This window comes from Gigantopelta aegis, chromosome 4, assembly GCF_016097555.1.
Source record: "Gigantopelta aegis isolate Gae_Host chromosome 4, Gae_host_genome, whole genome shotgun sequence".
In the NCBI taxonomy this organism is placed as follows: domain Eukaryota; kingdom Metazoa; phylum Mollusca; class Gastropoda; order Neomphalida; family Peltospiridae; genus Gigantopelta; species Gigantopelta aegis.
In genome coordinates this window covers 57592680-57593926 of record NC_054702.1, presented here as the reverse complement: position 1 = coordinate 57593926, position 1247 = coordinate 57592680, and positions in this window count along the sequence as shown.

Sequence of the window (1247 nt, the reverse complement as noted above, 5' to 3'; positions counted from 1 at the left end):
CGACTGATTTTATGTTTTATCTTTTCTTAACAGAATATATATTTGCCAATTGAGTAGCCATATATGGAATTTAAAAATAACAGCTAAAATCATTTTTAAAAATACAATATTTAATGGAAAGTAGCCTACATTAGTCTTATTTCTTATTTGTCCTCGAGTCTTAACCATTAAAACTTATTTATGGAATTTACAGGCAGAACGCTGTTAAAAAAACAAAAACGTGTTCATTTCACTTTCAGTGTGGTACTCGTAAACTTGCATTAGCATTTAATGTGCATCTGTAGACAACTTTAAGTGACACCCCCCCCCCCAAAATGTTTCGCTCCTTTCTGGCAACTTAAAAATAATTATGCTTAAGGAAAAAAAAAAATTGTTTTGTTTAAAGTACATTGTTTTAGTTATCATCGGCTGTTGGATGTCAAACATTTGGTAATTTTGACATATAATATTACAGGAAACTAGCTATATGGCCACAGACCACAATTAATTTTGCTATATGTTTCTATATAGCCTTAGTGGCTATAACATTTTTATTAATATCGGCAGGCCCATGGATTTTTGTATGTACCTTTACCTGGGGGACAAAATACCCTGAAAAGGACAACCCCTGTTGTCCAGCTCTTTCTCTAAACAAACACACTCACTAAACCTAGCCGGAGTACACCACTTTTGCATGGGCCCGAATTATCACAAACAAGTCTTCAATGTCGACAAGTTACACGTTTACAAACTATGCTCTCCCTTGTCACTTCAGTCAAATAGTTGCCACTTCATAGCTGTCTGCCATGAAATAATCACAATCAAACGGCAGACAAATTTCCAGATTTTGGACAACCAAATGGGAAGATAACTAATCTGAGGCCATATTTTTTCATTATTTGCAAGGGATCCTTTATATACACCATCACAGACAAGATAGTATGTACCTATGACAAACCAGTCATGTACTGGCTGGAATGAGAAATAGCCCAGTGGGTCCACAAACGAGGATCGATCCCAGACCGACTGCATTAAGTGAGCACTGGGCTACGTCCCACCCTCTTCGTCTCAAGATGGTTCTTAAAGGAGAACTCGTGTGTGTGCCTTATGTGTTGGAAAGATGCATACCCAGACCAGCAACACATATTGACACTTGAAGAAATGAAAAACATGTAATTTTAGTTAATTAAAAAAAACGTGATTATTCCTGCTAACTGGGGGCAGCCATTTTGTTTGTTTTTGGTGCGTCCAGTACACTTAGTTTGGAA